The following is a 20,923-nucleotide window of genomic DNA, read 5'->3' on the forward strand; positions in this document are numbered from 1 at the left end:
ATTGCCCTGCAACATTTCTTGAAGAAAAACTAATCAATGTAGTTTAAATTTGATTTTTTTTGTGAGCTGTATTTTCTTAGAGTAGTAAGCTTCTTAAATTGAAGTTAAGTTTTCCCTTTGCAAATTCAGACTCTTACCCTTCCCTTTTTGTTTTTGTTGTCACAAATTATACCTATCTGTGTTATGAGTTCATTTTTAAATTGCAGTAGCTATTGTTTTCTTCTCTCTTTTTAAATTATTTTATTTTAATGTTATTTTTTCCATCACCACCTCTTTGCCTTCGATGCCCTCTTCCACCTCTTCTTCTGCCTTCACTCCCCTCCCGCCTCCACCCCTGCCAATCACCGATGGTTTTACATTATTTACATGGCCAACACATAGAAACAACCAAAGTGTCCTTCAATAGATGGTTGTATAAAGAAAATGTGGTACATATATACAATGGAATATTAGTCATAAGAAAAAAATGAAATACTGCCATTTGCAACAACATGGATGGATCTTGAGCATATCATGCTAAACAAAATAAATTAGATGGAAAGAACCATATGATTTAATTTATATGTGGTGTATAAAACTGAAAGTAACAAAGACAAACAAAAAACAAAAACTCAGACACGGACAACAATATAGTGGTTACCAGAGGGGAAGGGGATAGGGGGAGGTGGTAAAGGGGTCAAATGTATGGTGAGGGAAGGAGATTTGACTTTGGGGAGTAAACACAATGCAATATACAGACAATGTATTACAGAATTGTACAATAGAAACCTGTAATTTGGTTAACCATTGTCACCCCAATAAATTTAATAAAAATATTTTTTTTAAAGTTTTTCTGAAGTTTGAGATAATGTGTTAGAGTGTGTATGTGTCTGTGTCCGTGTACTTAATGGAATAGTGTCTATGCTTGAGGTGTAATAAATATTAAAATTATCTAAAAGAAATTAGCCTATATGCAGGGAATATATTAAATAAAAGAAAAATTAGAACTAAGTATTCAAATTTCTCATATATTTACTCCTTTGCATCTGTGAAGACAAGTATTTCTATATACATCCAGAAAAAGTGTTTATTGACAAAGTGGGTCAAATTTTAATGAGGCTGAATGTTGTTTGCTAAACAAAGTCTCCGTCTGTCTTTCTCTGGCTTCCTTGATTTATGAGTGTATTATCAAAAGAACTCCACCTCATCTAGACCTATTCCGTGTAATCTGTTAAAGATGAACAGATAAAGATGGTGCCAAGTGCTGAGCTGCGTAAAATAGTGGTGGTGATGTGGGTAGAAGTGGTGGCTGGAGATGGTGGTGGTGATGTGATTAACTATTTCCAAATGTGTACTCAAGAAAATCATATTTCTCCTGGACTTAAATCTTGCACAATTTACCACTGGAAAAATGTACATTTGGATGGGCCATTGAAAATGTAGTGGGATTGCAAGTTTTGAATTTTTCTCTAAAGTTGTGATTATCCCAGTGTAATTTTGGCCCTGGGACTACTATCTCTTAGAGCAGTGGTCGGCAACTCATTAGTCAACAGAGCCAAATATCAACAGTACAACGACTGATATTTCTTTTGAGAGCCAAATTTTTTAAACTTAAACTATATAGGTAGGTACATTGTTATTAACTTAATTAGGGTACTCCTAAGGCTTAGGAAGAGCCACACTCAAGGGGCCAAAGAGCCGCATGTGGCTCGAGAGCCGCTGTTTGCCGACCACAGTCTTAGAGTAATTAACATATCGGTTCTGACACCCCCACAGCAATCATCACTTTACCAATTTCACTGTTGCTCTCTTACTGCTAAATATGTTCCAGAGTAAAAGTTCTCATTTAGTTATGAAAGTCTTTCCTTAAACCCCGTCACCAGTAGGGGTGCTCATGTCCAGCTGTGGCTTCATTTCTATCCCTGTTTTTAAGTATCTTTCTGATTAAATGCAAAGTGTGATGGAGACCAGCAGCATAATTAACTTGGTGTATATTGTCATTGTGTCTTTCCTTAGCAGCTGAAAGGTTGCTAGGATACTCTCTTAAAGATACAATTCTCTTGATTAACTGCAAAACTCAGATTGCCCAAGTAACAGCTTTACTAATTCATAAAAAATACAGGTCAGGATTGCATTCAAATTTGTAGCACGATGAGTGCTATATATCTCTGGATGCTTTTAGCTTTACAGAAATGTGTTTAGATACACTTATGAAGGATGTGTTTTGAATAACAATTTAATGGATGGGAATTAGTCGCTTTTATTTTAGGGAGAGCATTCCTTTGTGTTGTACAATGTATATGGATTTGGAGTTGAAATAATTCTTAATTTTAAATTACCACTATGAAACACCTCTTCTATTGTATCTGTAGCACTGTAGAAATCCTATTGCTGTTACGATGATGATTATTTATTGGTATATATAATTTCAAATTTTCACATAAAGTATGATCATTGTTTCAGGTTGATTTAATAAATAAAATCAAGAAATGAATAAAGAAAAACTTTATAATAGTTTGATGTGATATAGACAGTTGTTTCAGAGGTTAAGGACTATAAAATGGCTTTAACTGATTGGCATGTCTTCTAACAATTGTTTCATGGCCAGCAAGTCTCAAAATAGTTCCCTGAATCTACTCACTGCCCATCATACAATTGCCCATGCATTTATTCATTCAACATGAGTTTGTGGAATTTTTATTATATACATAATGCAACTTAGTAGAAGTCAAAAGAGGATTTTTAGATGACATAAGATTTTCATTTGAAACAGTCATTTTTATACTAATGTTGAAGATGGATTAAACTGTTCAGGAATTAGGCCCTGGTCAGGTAATTCAGTTGGTTTGTGTCATCCTGATATGCCAAGGTTGTGGGTTCGATCCCTGGTCAGGGCACATACAAGAAGCAAGCAATGAATGCATAGGCAGCAAAATACCAGACATATTGTCGTAGCAATATCTTTGCCAGTACAGTTCCTAAGACAATGGAAACTAAGGAGAAAATGAACAAATGGGACTACATCAAAATAAGAAGCATCTGCACAGAAAAAGAAACCATCAACAAAACAACAAGAAACCCACTGCATGGGAGAACTTATTTTCCAATGTTATATCCAACAAGGGTTTAATCTCCAAAATTTATAAGGAATTCATACAACTTAACAAAAGGAAGATAAACAATCCAATAAAAAAAATGGGCAAAGAATCTAAATAGATACTTTTTGAAAGAGGATATACAGAAGGCCCAGAGACGTATAAAAACATGCTCAAAGTCACTAATCATCTGAAAGGTGCAAATCAAAATGACACTGAGGTACCATCTTACACCTGTCAGAATAGCTATCATCAACAAATCAACAATCAACAAGTGCTGGCAAGGATGTGGAGAAAAAGGAACCCTCGTGCACTGCTGGTGGGAATGCAGACTGGTGCAGCCACTATGGAGAACAGTATGGAGTTTCCTCAAAAAGTTAAAAATGGAACTTCCATTTGACCCAGTAATACCACTTCGAGGACTATATCCCAAGAAACCAGAAACACCAATCAGAAAGGATATATGAACCCTATGTTCATAGCAGCACAATTCACCATAGTTAAGATTTGGAAACAGCCTAAGTGCCCATCAGCAGATGAGTGGATTAAAAAACTGTGGTACATCTACACAATGAAATACTACACTGCTGTAAAAAAAAGAAGGAACTCCTACCATTTGCAACAGCATGGATAGACCTGGAGAGCATTATGCTAAGCAAAATAAGCCAGTCAGAGAAAGGTAAATATCACATGATCTCACTCATATGTGGAATATAATGAACAGCATAAATTGATGAACAAAAATAGATCCAGAGATATAGAAACATCAAACAGAACGTCCAACCTCAGAGGGAAGGCAGGGGAGGTGGGGGGTAAGAGAGCAACCAAAGGACTTGTATGCATGCATATAAGCATAAACCATAGACACAGATAGTAAGGGGGTGAGGGCATGTCTGGGCGGTGGGCGGGGGGTGGGTTAGGGAGAATAGCCCGGGAGAGGTCAATGTGGGAAAAAGCAATGTGGGAAAAAGGAGACATTATGTAATACTTTAAACAATAAAGAATTAAAACACACACACACACACACACACACACACACACACCAAGATCTGACAAGAAAAAAAAAAATAGTTACTGTTTTTTTCTCAAATTGAAGTCAACTAGCATTTCCCAAACAATGACTGTCATTTTGAATGAGTTTGGAAAATACAAAGCTAAGCACAATGAAGCACGCTTCTCTACTGCAAGCTTCTCAGAGTTTGCACTGCACCGTTACAGATTATGAATCTCTGAGAGGAGCATGTACCACTTTCTAAATTTGATACTAATACCATTCTCTTGGTATTTAATTAACACTAAATAGAGAAGAACCGTTATTCTAACTCAGATTTCCTCCCATTAGTAGCTTCTGTGTTTGCCTAGATTTTATGTCTTTATTATTGAAATGAAAATGTCAATGGGACATGTTTACTGTAGGTCTTTTTCATTTTTCTTGGTAGTCTGTGTATCAGAGTTTAGTGCACAACATGCAAATTACTCTAGATATTTTGCACAGAAAGGATTTAACACCAGGAACAATGTGCTTATGTAAGTAGAAGAACGGGAGGAGCAGGCTACGGATTGGGCTCTGCGCCTGACTCCCAGAACACTGCCTGTTGGGTCCACCCGGAGCTACACTTCTGCCACAACCAGGAGGCCACCCGACTTTGAGCACATGTTAGCACAGCTGCAATCCAGGGAATTAAAAGCCAGATGTGGAGGCCACTGTTATCACAATAGCTGGACACGGAGCCCAGAGTCTGGTTCCTGCTGCCTTTGTAGTAGCTGAGACCATACTTAAAGGTTTTCATAGTCTTGGTTACCAGCAGAAAACATCCCCCAAACTGAAGGAACATAGCCTGCACCTCATTACATCCAGAACCTTAAGTGTGAACAAATCTGGGGAATGCCATTTTTAGCTTCCCAGTCTTCGGAGCTCAAGAAAACTATGGCTCCCTGACCTGTAGAATTTAGACTACTGGGATGAGCTAGTCTAATGGAAGGCAGACGCTCTAGTGATTGACTGTGTGATGGGTAGGGCTTCAGCATAGTCCCCAGGATTTATTTTCTTTCTCTCACTAAGCAATTCTGCTCCCCATGAATATTCTGGACCAAGGCTATGTAGGTCAACAATCTCATTGATTCCTGTCCACTCTTTTTTTCCTTGTCCTTTCTCACAGCACTTCAAAGCTGTTCCCAAAACAGTTCCTGCTGCTCTGGTCATCAAAACAGTGCTCAAATCCAGTAAATAGAAATAAAATTTGCGAGAGCAACTGCCTGATTATTCATAAGAAACATGCTGAAGGACTCTATTATTGACTAGCTACAATGTTCTGGCAGAGGGTTTCCTATATATGGGTCAAGCTCCTTTCTGTAACTGATGCAGTACCCAAGCATTGTCTCCCGATATTCAGACCTGACAGCAGAAGCCTGTGATCTTAGCCAGTGTTCCTGAACAGCCAACGCTCTGGGGGTGTGTTCCTGATCACCCTATCTGAGACACATTAAAGATGCACATTTACTCACTGTTTCTCATCATCCCTAAAAGTCATAAGAAATTTCTGGGTTTTCTTTCAGCCTAAAATTCTTACCAAGAAGTGAACATTTCAAGATATTGACTCCAGGCAGCTCTTAGAGAGAAGAGACCAAAGGGAAGTACTTCAGGTCTCCCCTCATTGCTGTTAGTTATTTTATCAGATTGCCCCCCTGACACGTGGCACAGGACCAAAAGGAGAGTGGATAAATAATATGCACAAGGAGCATTGGCTTACCGCATAGGAGCCAAGGGTTGTTAGCTAGCAGAGTGCCCTCAGGCCCAATCATTCAATTCCTCCCTGAGTTTCTCCAGCAGCAAAGTAGAGATAATAGCCCTTGCCCTGCCTGCCTTATAGTTATGTACCTGCCAAATGGTACGTGTCCAAGTATTGACAGCCATGTAGAGCAATATAGTAATTAACAGGACAAGTGGGGTTGGGTTGTGAGAGTGATAAGACCCAGTGGTTCTGGGGACAGTAGGAACTCAATAGCCCCCCACCCCCTTCAGGGATACAGGCCCCAAAGTTCAGTGCCTAAAACAGAAACCATGTTTCTGCTCAGTGGCCAAGCACTAAAGGCAGACGGCTTCTGACCCTCTCTTGCACCTAAGTGATGTCAATGTTGCCCGAGCTAGAAACTTTCTTGCTCAGCCACCCAGAAGCCCCCATGAGCAGCCATCTCTATCAAGAGCCGATTTTCCAGAAGCGGGACCTTGGTTCTAGAAGAGAATTCTGAAAATGCTGGGAGAAAACTGTACATTGAAACAGGGCAGTCAGACCCAAGGAGCTCTATGATTCCGGCCCAGCCAGCCACTGTGCCACGCTGTGCTGGTGATAAACTCCGTAGAAGTATGCCTTTGGCACCTACTTTCAAATAACCTCTTAGCTAAAAGGAATAAATCATAGGAGGAAGGATTTTGTGTTATCTCCTGCCCTGGAGATTTAAAGAAATCTATACTTTCCGGGATCTGTCTTTTCCAAGAGCCATTTGGAAGGGAAACCTAAATGAACATTTAAAACCCCTTTTAACTCTAGCCTGTGAAGTTCAAAACGCATCCTAGGCGGCCTGTGAGCCTATATAGTGATACAACTGCTTCCAGCAGCTCCCACACGCCTGCTGCTCTGACGATGCACCTTTAGTTTTGGTTGTAGTTTGAGGAACTTGCTAAGAATGACTCCATTTGCCATAATCCTCAGATTTCTTCAGGCGAGTGTATCACATCTAATTAAGATGGTGCAGTACTATTGCTGTGCTCTACTAACCATAGCTGTCTCTGTTGAAATGTGCCATTGAACCTGGGTTGTCCCAGAAGCTGGGGAATAGCTTTGCTGTCTGTGGCTGATGAATCATTTACTACATCTTCAAGCATTTTAACATTGCAATCAATAAGTAGGGAAAAATATATTGGAAAAGTCATTTTCCCACATAATCCTACTCACTTCATGAGTTTTGTGGGGTTTTTTTCTTGCTCTGCTATTGTAATAGCTGCCTTGCTGACCTCACAAGGTTATTGTGAGGCTCAGGTGAAGTATAATATTTTAATGTGCAAAGTAAGTTACTGCACATGCTACAGGCACATATGCTAAGTACCAACCTAACCTGCGATCTTTGTTGTTTGATAAAGCTGGCCTGAACTCTGAAGGAAAATCTTAAAAATGTACACAATGCCCTTTTTGTGTAGTTTTGGTAACAGAAGAAATGATATTTTATTTTAAAAATATATATTTTTATTAATTTCAAAGGGAGAGAGAGAGAGAGAGAGAAAAAAATATCGATGATGAGAGTCATTGATCAGCTGCCTCCTGCAAGCCCCTTATTGGGGATTGAGCCCGAAACCAGGAATTGAACTGTGACCTCCTGGTTCATAGGTAATGCTCAGCCACTGAGCCATGACAGCTGGGCAGAAATTATATATTTTAATACGTTAAGCACCAAACCTGTTTTGTCTTCCTTTCTGTTTAGCCCGCCATATCCGATTTCACCGATATACCGGCAGCACCACTGACTGACCGGTCCAGACGGAAAGTATAGTGTCAGTCACCGGTGACTGACATGGCGCTTAATGTGTTAAACTCCATTCTCAACCATGTTTTTTTTTTACAATAATAATTCTGTGGTATTATATCTGGGATTAACAGTCATCTGGGCTTACTGATTTTTTTAAAATATATTTTATTGATTTTTTACAGAGAGGAAGGGAGAGAGATAGAGAGTTAGAAACATCGATGAGAGAGAAACATCGATCAGCTGCCTCCTGCACATCTCCCACTGGGGATGTGCCCACAACCCAGGTACATGCCCTTGACTAGAATCGAACCTGGGCCCTTTCAGTCCGCAGGCCGACGCTCTATCCACTGAGCCAAACCGGTTTCGGTTTACTGATTTTTTATGTCTCTAAGATATTAGTCTTTGAAATTTATTCCACCTCTCATCAATAACAACATAAAGTTCTGCCCAATATTCATTTGAACAGTATCAAGGAATTTGTGAGTAATTCCCCCTTCCTCTCTGAAATTAATAAAAATATATTTTAAAAAATGGATAAAGGAAACAAGTGTAAGATAAACCACAAAATTAGATGGACAAATAAAAATCCATGAATGCTTCATATCACTTTTTTTCTTTTCATTTTCATGCGTTTCAGCCAGACTACCCTGCCTGTCCTCTTCTAATTCAGCTGACGTGGCAGTCTTCCCAGCATACAGCATGTCAGCGCTGGTTCTGAGCAGAAAGCTGACGAGGCCTTCTCTGCCCTCAATTCAACACATTTCCCCTGCAGTGTAGCACACTTTCCCAAGACAGCTACCTGGATCCCTTTCTCAATGTCCCATCTCTCAGAGTTCAGGGTGTCCAAGCCCCAGCTCAGAAATCACCACCTTTTCCCTTTCCAGGAACTTTCCACAAAGATGGTGACGACAGTTCATGGTGAGCAGAGACGACTGGTGTGAAAGAACGGTCTTTTTGCTCTCCCAGTCCAGAACTGGTGTGGGCAGCTGCCTGTGATACTATGGGTAGGGCTGGTCTCATTGTTTTTATAATTTTAAATGCATTTTGTGAGTTACAATTAAATAACAATTTGTCAGAATAAATGCTGAATTAAACCTGGATATTGGATGTACCTCACATGGATTTCCTTTAGAGGGCACTATTGATTCTCTGAAACCATGGAGACCTTTCTTTATGTTTCCCTGGTAAGGTTGGCCAATTTTGAAAGCATATTGGGCTTCAGATCTATTCAGATAGTAGAATATTAGTACTATACTCATGACCAAGAGACTGTCTGTGGCATAGAATAATGTGGAAGCTAAACCAGAATGCTGATTGTTGTGACAAGTCATCAATGCAACACATGGTTCTAGATTGGAAACTTCAACTGGTTTATTTACTTTTGTAAATTCTCTAAATGAGAATTTCCTTTTGTAAGATGATGCAAAATTTAAACTAAACAATTCAGTCTTTTGTTTAAAAAGACAAATTAGAACCTCTTTGGAAACTAATGTCTCATTCTAGAAATAATTATTAACATACCTTTGGAAGAAACCATATTTATGGTATTTTCATCCAAGTCTGGAGATACTCTACTAAAAATTCTTTTTAAAATTTCTTGTGTTTCATAAAACTCTGCCAATTCACAGAATTTTTTATAAAGGCCACAAGGGATCACTTGCTTTTTCATTCTCTAAGTTAACAGAAATAGAAATCTATAAGCTGGCTCACTGAAGTCTTTATCTAGTTTCAAAATAATGGGAAACCTAAAATATTCCAAACCTCAGAAACATAATTTTTCAGAAATAAATGCATTCATGTCACCATTTATCAAGGTTTGCTTAGCTTTCACATCATAAGACACCATTCCAGCACACCTATTTTGTGTAATTTCTTACTGAAATACCAATCTTCTAGCACAGTTGTAGGTAGTGGTCTCACAAGTATTCTATAAGTTGATAAATTAATAATTTAAAAGTTCATGTATATACCAAAGGTGAGAAAAAATTGGATTTTCATTGTTTAATGAATTATATACAAATTCACCAGACCAGCCTTTAAGACGCTTCACAGAATGGTCCCAGTCTATCTTCCTAGCCTCAACTTTCTCTACCAGCAATCTAAGTTCCCAAAAATGGCACTGCCCACTATCATCTGGACATTTGTGCTTTCCCATATTCCTCCCTTTCTCATCCAGTGTCTTCCATTTGAAATGCGTTTTTCTTCCCAGCTGCCTCCCCAAACCCAATGAGAGTCCAACCTGCCCTTCAAGTGGTATTTTGATGCCACCAACTCCACCGAATCTCCTTCAGAAGTGACCTACCCATTCTGTGAATTTCCATGGTTCTTCCTTCCTATCCCACACTACACGCTGTAGATTTTTATTTTTTAACATTTAATTTATTCTACTCTTTTACACCTAGCACCATGGCTGTAGTTCAGAAGCATCATCATTTTTATTTGAATTCTTTAGCACCCTTAATCCTTCAGCTTCTGGGCACCTGCCTGCCTCCCTATTCCATCTGGCAGCATTCCACCAAAATGATCTCCCTAAAATATAAACCTGATCATGTTGTTAAATGACTCAGCATTATCCAATGGCTACCACCCATGATCCATGTCACACCATCCAAACCCTCTCCTGCCTCTCCCCACATCCTCTACCACCCTCCCCCCATACCAAGCCACCTGATCATACCACACTGTTCTCTGTGTCTTTGACATGCCCAATGGATAAACTCCTTACTTTTCTTAAAAACAGTCCAAGAATGGCCTCTTTTTGAAGTTTCTCTGACTACTAAGAGATTTAGATGCTTCTTCCTCTCACAGGGCTCCACTACGTTCCTCACCTGTTGTTTCCCTGACTGTCTTCCCACTGCCTTTATATCCTCCTTGGGGCAAGAACTCAGTTCTCAATGTTTGCATTCTCAACATCCACCCCAATGTGTAGCACATGGCAGGTGGGCGATAAGTATTGATCAAATAAGTGTAAAAAAGGAGGAGAAAGTTTCAAGGAGAGTGGTGATCAAAGAAGCTAGAACTGACCAATGGCATTTGAATCGGTTTACAGAGTGGCTGGGGCAGAAGCAAGATGACCACATCCTATCTAATAAAGATGGAATATGCAGATTGACTGTCACATCATAACAGTCAAGATGGCTGCGCCCACAGTGGAGGCAGAGATTCTGTAACACAAGATGGCTGCGACCTCAGCAGAGGCTGAGTTCCTGTAACGAGTCTTAATGAGCAATCAGCAGGGACCTGAGGCTCCGTGGTGCTGGACCAGGGCAGGGGACCTGAGGCTGTTCTCCGACCTGGTGGGGCTTGACAGGGGACCTCAGGCTGTGCCCCCTGGCCTGGGCCAGGGGACCTCAAGGCACACCCCTCGCCCTGGCGCTGGGCCAGGCGACCTGAGGCCGTGCCCCTGACCTGGTGGGGCTTGACAGGGGTGGGGCCAGCCAGGACTGGATCTAGCCCAATGGGGGTGGGGCTGGCTGGGTCTGGGTTTCATGCGACTTCAAGGTGCACGTGGGTGGGCGGGGACTTGACTCTGGTTCCTGTGGTGCACCCCAGACTCTGACAGGAGGAAGATTTTCATATACATTTTACTAATTTTCTTTCATCTCTGACACTTCTATTATAGAGAAAGGGCAAATAGCAATATTAAAATATTTCCTCTAATTAATTCCCTTTTAATGTGCATGAATTTCATGCACCAGGGCACTAGTCTAGGCAATAAAGATACACGAGCTTTTGCTCACTGTGGTGGGAAGCTCAGCCAGCTTGCTGGAGTAGCAGGTTTGGGGAAGCTTTGATTACCACATTTTAACTTGATTTGATTTTAATTTTTGGTTTTGATTTTGGGTAAAAAGAATGATCCTCACCTAATTACCTGTTGGTAATTTAAGAAAAAGGATAAGTTAATGGGAAGAGTTTCTAGGAAGGAGAAAAAGATGGACTCAAAGGCATGTGGCAGAGTGGACTTAGTGATGACCTTACTAATATCTGATATCCCTTCTTGTGGTAACTACCCTAAATTTCAAGTACCATGTTCCAAGTCCAACACCACCAGCAGAATAACTCCATAGAGAACTAGTTCCACTGTATTGTATGTGAATGACCTCCAACACAGTTCCAGAATAGAAAGCCACATGAAGTGGGCCTCCTGGAAATGTGCGATAGGACAATGCTGCCTGGGTCTCCCAACCCTATATGCATCGGGGAAATTCGACTCCACCCTGTTTCTAGAAATCGAGTATGGAGTTCAAGCCTAAAATAGCATGAATTTATCACCCAACCATGGTCACTGATTTAGGGAAGGCATTTTTCCCATTTAGACCAGGGAGGTATGAGAGAAATTTTCTTTGGGTTTTGAAAAGGAAGCTTCTTTGCTCTTCTGAGAAAAGATCTGGAAGCAACTCTCACTCTCTGCTTGAAAGTGCAAAGGGAAGCAGGGGGCCCTGGACCACCAGAGCCGGCTTGCGATCCTGAGGGGCTCTAACCTGAAGCTGAAGTTGATGGCAGCAAGGGCAGAGAAGAGAGGCAGAACGTGGCCCTGCTGGGCTGCTGAGCCTGCCCTCCCTCTAGACTTCCAGCTACAGGAACCTGAAAGTCTTCTCTACTGTTTTAAGCCAGTAACAGACAGAAATGGAGCTGTGATAGCCTCAGAAAAAGAAGAGCATCCCTTCTTTCTGTGAGAACAGAGGGCGAAGACCCAGAGAACTGTGAAGATTTTTCTGCTAACATCTATTTGTGTGTTTTCTATGTGCCAGACAATATATTTAACACTTCACACTCTTTCCTTCACATATTCTCACAACAGTCCCATGAGAATCATCATTTTCATTATACATACACACACACACACATATATATATATATATATATATATATATATATATATATATATATAGAGAGAGAGAGAGAGAGAGAGAGAGAGAGAGAGAGAGAGAGAGAGAGAAAGAGAGAGAGAGGGGGGGAGAGAGAGACTATAACAAATTAAGGCTGGTCACTCACAGTGAGCAGAATTTTCAGTTGAGTAGCATGGGACTCCAGGCTGAGGCTTCCACATCTGCTCCTACCCATCAGAGTAGATCACAGCAGTTTTCCCGGGAAAGCAGAAGGCATGCAGAGGCAGAGAGCATGGAGTGGGGTGAGCAGTGCCTGAAGAGTGTGGAAAAAGTGAGGAGTCAATATGAGATAAACGAAGGAATTGCTGAGTGAGAGAGAGGCTCTCAACATATCAAATCTGTGTTTCACAGATGACCTTGAACGGCATAACAAGAAAAAGATCAGAAACTGCTCCTTGATGATGCATCAACTTATCTTTGTATCAAAAATATTGAATGGAGAAAGACCCGAATGTCCGCATGCTGAGTTAAACTCCTTCACCTTGTAAGGGTGAAACCTGAGCTCCAGGTAAGACACTACAAAACAATAATAATGACTAGTGTCTCTGAAATTCACAGCTGACCATTCTCCCAAAAGCGTGGCTCCCCCATCCAAGCCACGTTCAAAATGAATTGACCAGATATGAGTGGCATTTACAGAGGTACACAGGCAGAGATCCAACTTGTTACTCTGATTTTGGCCTCTAAGCTGGTCAGTTGTGTGTAAACACTGGTTGATACCAGCTACTTCATTCTCTCACTACATGTCCTTTCTTTTGAGAAAATCCCCTTTTTAATTTTTGCCTCCATTTTTTGCTTTTCTAGTAATTTTTTCTGTGCCTGGGGGGGAGGGGAGAAGCGCTAGAATTGGAGGGTAGGAAATTGAGGGCTGTGTCTGTAGGTAGGTGCCTCCTCTTTCCTCAGTGACACTTGTCCTGCTTACCCCAGATTTGTGGAAAAGTCATGGGAGGGGGATATCCAATGAAATACTGTACTATAAAGTCCTCTGTGAAAAGCAGATTTGGGACATCAGAGACTTCTAGTCCTTTCCCTTAAAAATGGTTTTCAGAGATGAGTAAAAGTAGAGAAGGCTTAGTTATCAATATGGGAAGGAAAAAACTGAAAAACTGGACAGAATCAAGATTCAAAGTGAGTTTGATAGACTTGGATATGGAGTAAAATGAGATATGGCTTAGCAAGGATTAATAGAAAGTCTGTATGATCAATCCTCAACAAAATTCTAGTAAATCAGATTCATTACATTAGAAAGATCATACACCATGACCAAGTGGGATTTATTCCGGGGATGCAAGGATGGTACAATATCCACAAATCAATAAACGTCATACATCACATAAACAAACTGAGAGACAAAAATCACTTAATCATATCAATCAATGCAGAAAAAACATTTGACAAAATCCAACACCCTTTCTTGATAAAAACTCTCAGCAAAGTGGGAATAGAGGGATCCCACCTCAACATAATAAAAGCCTTATATAACAAACCTACAGCCAACATCATACTCAATGGACAAAAATTAAACTCATTTCCCCTAAGAACAGGAACAAGACAGTGATGCCCACTTTCACCATTTCCATTCGATATAGTACTGAAAGTGCTAGCCATAGTGATCAGACAAAAAGAAACAATAAAAGGCATTCAAATTGGAAAAGAAGAAGTAAAACTGTCCTTATTCGCAGATGACATAATACTATACATAGAAAACCTCAACGACTCCATCAAAAAACTACTAGACCTAATACATGAATTCAGCAATGTAGCAGAATACAAAATTAACACCCAGAAATCTATGGCCTTTTAATACACCAATAATGAACTCACAGAAAGAGAAATGAAAAAAACAATACCATTTACGATTGCATAAAAAAAAACCTAAGATACCTAGGACTAAACTTAACTAAGGACATAAAAGACCTGTACTTAGAAAATTACAGGACATTGAAAAAAGAGATACAGGAAGACATAAACAGATGGAAGAACATACCATGTTCATGGATTGGTAGAATCAACATCATTAAAATGTCCATACCACCCAAAGCAATCTACAGATTCAATGCAATCCTCATTAAAATACCAATGGCATACTTCAAAGATCTAGAACAAACTCTCCAAAAATTCATCTGGAATTAAAAAAAAGATCCCGAATAGCCACAGCAATACTGAGAAAGAAGACCAAAGTTGGAGGGATCACAATACCAAATATCAAGCTATATTACCAAGCCATGGTTCTCAAAACCACCTGGTACTGGCACAAGAACAGACAGATAGAGCAATGAAACAGAACAAAGAACCCAGAAATTGACCTAAGCCATTATGCTCAATTAATATTTGATACAGGAGGCAAGAACATACAATGGAGTCAAAACAGTCTTTTCAATAAATGGTGCTGGGAAATTTGGTCAGATACATGCAAAAAAAATGAAACTAGCCCTAACCGGTTTGGCTCAGTGGATAGAGCGTCAGCCTGGGGACTAAAGGGTCCCAGGTTCGATTCTGGTCAAGGGCATGTACCTTGGTTGCGGGCACATTCCCAGTGGGGGTTGTGCAGGAGGCAGCTGATCGATGTTTCTCTCTCATCTGATGTTTCCAACTCTCTATCCCTCTACCTTCCTCTCTGTAAAAAATCAATAAAATATATTAAAAAAAAATGAAACTAGATCACCAACTTACACCATACACAAAAACAAACTTAAAATGGCTAAAGGACTTGAATGTAAGACGGGAAACCATAAAAATCCTATAATACTCCATAGGCAGCAAAATTGCAGACATATGTCGTAGCAATATTTTTACCCACACAGCTCATAGGGCAAAGGAGACTAAGGAGAAAATAAACAAATGGGACTACATCAAAATAAAAAGCTTCTTCACAGAAAAAGAAACCATCAACAAAACAACAAGAAATATATTTGCCAATGATATTTCCGATAAGGGTTTAATCTCCAAAATTTACAGAGAACTCATACAACTTAACAAAAGGAAGGTAATTGATACAATCAAAAAATGGGCAAAGGATCTAAATAGACACTTTTTGAAAGAGGACATATAGAAGGCCCAGAGACATATAAAAACATGCTCAAAGTCACTAATCATCTGAGAGATGCAAATCAAAAAAACAATAAAATACCATCTCACACCTGTCAGAATGGCTATCATCAACAAATCAACAAATGACAAGTGCTGGCGAGGATGTGGAGAAAAAGGAACCCTCGTGCACTGCTGGTGGGAATGCAGACTGGTGCAGCCACTGTGGAGAACAGTATGGAGTTTCCTCAAAAAGTTAAAAATGGAACTCCCATTTGACCCAGTGATCCCACTTCTAGGACTATATCCCAAGAAAACAGAAACACCAATCAGAAAGGATATATGCACCCTATCTTCATAGAAGCACAATTAACAATAGCTAAGATTTGGAAACAGCCTAAGTGCCCATCAGCAGATGAATGGATTAGAAAACTGTGGTACATCTACACAATGGAATACTATGCTGCTGTAAAAAGGAAGGAACTCCTACCATTTGCAACAGCATGGATGGAACTAGAGAGCATGAGTAACTAAGTGAAATAAGCCAATCAGAGAAAGATAAATATCACATTATCTGACTCATATGTGGGATATAATGATCAACATAATTTGATGAACAAGCATAGATCCAGAGACAAATGGTAGGGGAGGGGGCGTTAGAGAGCAACCAAAGGACTTGTATGCATTCATATTAGCATAACCAATGGACACGGACACTGGGACAGTGGGGGATTTCCCGGAGTGGGAATGGCTAGTGGGGAGGGGTCAACTGAGGAAAAAGGAGACATATGTAAAACTTCAAACTTTAGACAATAAAAAAAAAGAAAGGCTGTATGATCGATGATTCTCTCTCATCATTGATGTTTCTCTATCTCCCTCTCCTTTTCTCTCTGAATTCAATAAAAATATATTTTAAAAAAGAAAAAAAAAAAGGCTGTAAGCAGAATCACAGATTGCTCTAGTTGTATAGATCCTGTTTTGGATTCAAAGAACATGGTCAATTCAAGTTGGGGAAGCTGGCCTTTAATAATTATTCATGTAGAAATTCTCAGAAAAAGTTTTAGTTGAGGTGATGTGAACCATCGTTGCTGGTTAGAGATCAAAGGAGCAGACCTGCCACTGGGTGCTGGCTGGCTCAGCACACGAGGAACACGGGGTCCACCTTGGAGGACTCATTTTAAAGGCAACTGCCAACAACTCAAGGACCTCCAGGTAAATGGGGCCGGCCATGGGAGGACTCAGGAAACCACAGAGAAAGATACACTGGAGATGATACACAGAGGAAGAAAAGATTGAGGAAGAAGCTCTCTTTAAATAGCTGATGAGCAGTGATGTAAAAAAGAAAGAACCCCCAAATATTTGGATCCATCTATAAATGGAATGAGTTATCTGGTGAATTAATGAGTAACTGAATTAAATAATCTCAAAGTCCTTTCAACTCTAAGATGTAATGATTTATGATCTTCCAAATCATGCCTAGTTCATGCAGAGGGCCACTACTAACCTGGTGTAAATAGCCTTTTAGTGCTTTCTATGAATATTGACATACATTATTTATTCATGTTCTACATAACTTTTCTCCATAAAGTAAGGGCTATTCTGTGTATATTACATTGTAATCTGATTCTATTCACATAACATAGACTAGATATTTTTCTATCTTACTAAATAATGTTTTAAGAACTGAGTTTTATAGGTCACATGGTGTCAATGCCCCATAATTATGCAATCAGGCCCCTATTTTGTACATTTACATTGTCTCCAATTTTAATGATTATAAATAATCATAAACCTATATACCTTCTCCTCAGCAAAGATGGACTCATCTTTGAGAAGAGATTTCATGGCTGCATCAAACACACTAAAGTTCAAACTGAGTAAGAGAGCTAACTCACCCTTAACATTTTAAAAGCATCTAATTTTCCTTACTTATAATTTCCCTTTGCCTGGAAACATTTTGAAGCAGGAATTCTGGGTTTTAAATATTCTATGTTGCAGGGACCACACAAATTATTTCATGTGGGTTTTTTTTCCCCATTTATAAAGTTGTCCCCTTCATGTTAAAATTGCCTCAGGGTACAAGTATAAACTATAACACATTTAATTAAAATATATAAGGCAGAACACTAGTATGGTATAGTATAATCAATGTTAATGACAGTATGAAAATGTAATAGTGATTTTTGAAAATATAGGAGACAACGTTAGGTTATTTTTTAAAATATAGGATATGCAGTTTTTAAAATTACATTTCAATACAAGTTAGAGTACCACACATGACCACATTAAACACAAAGTGCATTATTTTAAAATAATGCTGTTTACTTTCCCTGTTTATGTTATTTCACAAGTCTGAGATAAGTGCACTAGAAGCAAAACATTTAATTTAAAAGGGTTTTTGGCCCCATGATAAAAAAGCAGATATGTAGGGAGGGGGAGTATGAGCATATTTGAAAGGGTTTCCTTTTGTAAATAATGATCTTTTTTTTGTGTGTGTCAATTCAGGCCCTTTCATTTTTGAGCCATATGATTTAGACAAGCACTTGTGGAAAATATTTTACTTGCAAATAAAGTCCTTTAGTATTTATAATGCTAAAGCTGGGCCCAATCTGCTTTTTCCAAAAAGTTAAAAGAAATTTTTGAGACAGGCAACCCTTATAGAAATCTCTAAAGATGACTGAGAAAAACTAAAGATGAGATATGACTCAAGGTGGCAAAATCTTTTTAAAAAAAACATGTTTTTATTGATTTCAGAGAGGAAGGAAGAGGGAGAGAGATAGAAAGAAACATCAACGATGAGAGAGAGTCACTGATCAGCTGCCTCCTGCTCAGCCCCCACTGGGCACCGAGCCTGCAACCCGGGTATTTGTAGATTACAATTCAATCAAAGTTATAGGGAGCCCAGAATATAAGCATAACCAATGGACGCAAGATACTGAGGGGCGGGGGGAGGGAGAAAGGGGGAGGGCATGTGCTGGGTCGGGGGGGGGGGGGGGAGTGTGAGGTGGGGGGAAGGTCAATGGGGAAAAAAAGGAGACATATGTACTACTATTTGTAATACTTTAAACAATAAATTTTTTTAAAAGCAATTAATTTAGCAAAAGGGGGTGGGGATGCTTAGAGCATGTTACATTTTTATGAACAATAGAATCACCTTCGTCTCCACCCTACCTCTCAGAAGGCATGTATGCCCACACATGCGTACGCTGCTCATATGGCCCTTGTAAACTGGTCTATGCAGAACTCCTCAGGTGCAGGGAAGAAATTCATAAGTGTGTGTGTGTGTGGGGGGGGGGGGGGGCGCGGAGAGCAATAGGAGGGCATCAGGCTTCCCATTCCATCTCTAGCAAAGCTGCCCTCTTTTAAATCCATTGTTCACATTGAGCCTCCTGGTGAGAATTTCTTTGACAAAAGGATTTGGAAAAAGGATCTGGGACAGGAAGGAGGAGGCGGCGGGAGGTCACAAGCTGCTCTAGCCCACAGTAGAAGATCAATATAAAAGAGCCATCTGGGCACAAGAGGTCTCAAGGCTGGGACTGTCCAAACCATCATTCTCAGGGTTAATAGCTAAGGGACACTCAATCTGCCTCTTGCCTCCACTACGCTTACTAAAAATCCTCTCCCCACCCCCACTTTATTACTTAATATATATTTTGTTGAACTGAAAACATGCACCATGGGGCACCACTGCAGAAGAGAAATCATCAAGATAGCTCTGTCAAACCTAGTTGTTTGCACTTTGGAAAAACTAGATATTGTTTTTCTCTTTCCAGGGTCTGTCCAATGTCAGGGAAGTCTTGATAGTCTTTTGAATGTACCTAATGTATGCCTCCCATTAGTGAAAATTCCAAATGCTCCTTTGCAAGGAAGAATATATACATGGCAGTTGGAATGGGTGCCAAGAAGTGAAAATGGAAGTTTGAGCTCAAATGAGAGGAGGCAGGACCTGGGGGCATGGCTGAGGGATGGCCAGGAGTCCCGTTCAGCAAGACTAGAAAATGGCAGCTAAGCTGAGATGGGCATCCAATGGGGAGTGCCTGAATGCCCTACTAAACAATATGGGCTTTATTCTCTGAACAATGAGGCACATTGGTGTGTCTTTATTCTTTTTAAAGGAATAATCTGAACAGTGCATTTAGAAGATTAATCTTGATGGAGGTTGGTGGGTGAGTAGGCAGATTTAGCTCATGAGGTGTTTCTTTTCTAAACCTCTTTGAGCCTGGTTTTTCTATCTCTCTACAATAGAGATAAAAGCAACATAGGGATGTAGTGAGAACTAACATGAAGCTGTTATTGTCAGTACAGCACTATAGGCTGTGTGGCTGAAAGGTACATGTACAATCTCTGGCCTTAGACTGCCTGGCTTCAAATCCAGCTCTGCTTATAAAGTCAGTGACCTTGGGTAAGTTACCATAAAATGGGGGTGATAAGAAGAGTACCAACTTCACAGGGCTGGTGTGCGGAATAAGGTCAATAAACATGAAGTACTTTGTAAATACAATGCTATCCTCCAAGTGATAGGTATAATTTGGATATTGCCAGAGGGAATGAAAGGAGCAATCAAATGTGAGCAACATTTTAAATAGAGAATATGATGACAACGGTTTGTACTTGAAAGATAAGGGAAAGTAAACATAACAGTGAGAAATACCTTCGTATTTATTTATTTACTAGAGGCCTGGTGCACAAAATTCATGCATGGGGGGGGGGGCGGGTTCCTCAGCCCAGCGTGAGCCCTTTTGCAATTCGGGACCCCTCAGGGATGTGAGATCGGGTCTAAACCAGCAGTTGGACATCCCTCTCACAACCTGGGACCACTGCCTCCTAACCACTCGCATGCCTGCCTGATCACCCCTAACCACTCGCCTGCCTGCCTGATTGCCCCTAACCACCTCTGCCTCGGCCTCCCTGCAGTGGCTTCGTCCAGAAGGACGTCTGGAAGGTGGTTTGGCTATCCCGTCTAATTAGCATATTACGCCTTTAGTATTATAGATTAGTGGTAAAAACTTGATATCAATAGGCGCTTTATGGCCAGGTACATAGATAATTCCACATACAATTTATAGAAGCTGGATGGAAAAAAAGGTGTTTATTTTATGTACTTTATTATCATAATCTCAAAGCTAAACAAACTATTTGGGGTGATAGTAATTGGTAAATTGTTTCCCTAAATTCATAAGTTGGAGTTACCTGCAAAGATGTAATATAGCAATTTCTCCCATTAAGTATCTTTATAAAAACAATCTTCTTTATTTATTCACCAGAAACGGAAGAGGTAAATTAAAACTTTGTTGGCTTCTGATAATAAAACAAAAAGGCCAAACTACGAGAGGATATATAAATTCCCCTTGCATCCTGCCTCACCAAAATTGGATATTCACATGCAAAAGAATGAAAGTTGACCCTTATCTT

At 39.9% G+C, this 20,923-nt stretch overlaps 1 long non-coding RNA gene across 2 annotated transcripts in view; it reads right to left on the reverse strand.

The window, feature by feature from the left end:
- LOC118660317 overlaps positions 1 to 20,923 on the reverse strand; it is a 71,710-nt gene that overhangs the window by 23,242 nt on the left and 27,545 nt on the right. For both annotated transcript variants that reach the window (XR_004968866.1, XR_004968867.1), the window contains exon 2: positions 12,591 to 12,737. This is a non-coding gene — a long non-coding RNA (uncharacterized LOC118660317). The remainder of the gene's footprint in view (positions 1 to 12,590; positions 12,738 to 20,923) is intronic.

Source organism: Myotis myotis, unplaced genomic scaffold (genome assembly GCF_014108235.1).
Source record: "Myotis myotis isolate mMyoMyo1 unplaced genomic scaffold, mMyoMyo1.p scaffold_m19_p_7, whole genome shotgun sequence".
Lineage (NCBI taxonomy): Eukaryota > Metazoa > Chordata > Mammalia > Chiroptera > Vespertilionidae > Myotis > Myotis myotis.